Source organism: Cystoisospora suis (genome assembly GCF_002600585.1).
Source record: "Cystoisospora suis strain Wien I chromosome Unknown contig_11658, whole genome shotgun sequence".
Taxonomy (NCBI): Eukaryota; Apicomplexa; class Conoidasida; order Eucoccidiorida; family Sarcocystidae; genus Cystoisospora; species Cystoisospora suis.
In genome coordinates, this window is record NW_027164422.1 from 25 (window position 1) to 247 (window position 223).

Here is a 223-nt window from a genome sequence, read left to right on the forward strand (position 1 = left end):
ACTTCACAGGCTGAGAGTATAAAGCAAATAACGACAAGAAGCAGAAGCGGCAGCAGAGCATGCGTTTCCTTCGAATGAAGAGATCACCGTCACATAGCCTGTCCTCTCATTCCCGTCATTCTATCTATCTAGCTAGATGTATATGGATAGACCTGCCCTGTTGCCTCCTCTTGTTTGTACATCTCTACTCTATCTCGACTTGTGTATCTATATACATACATAT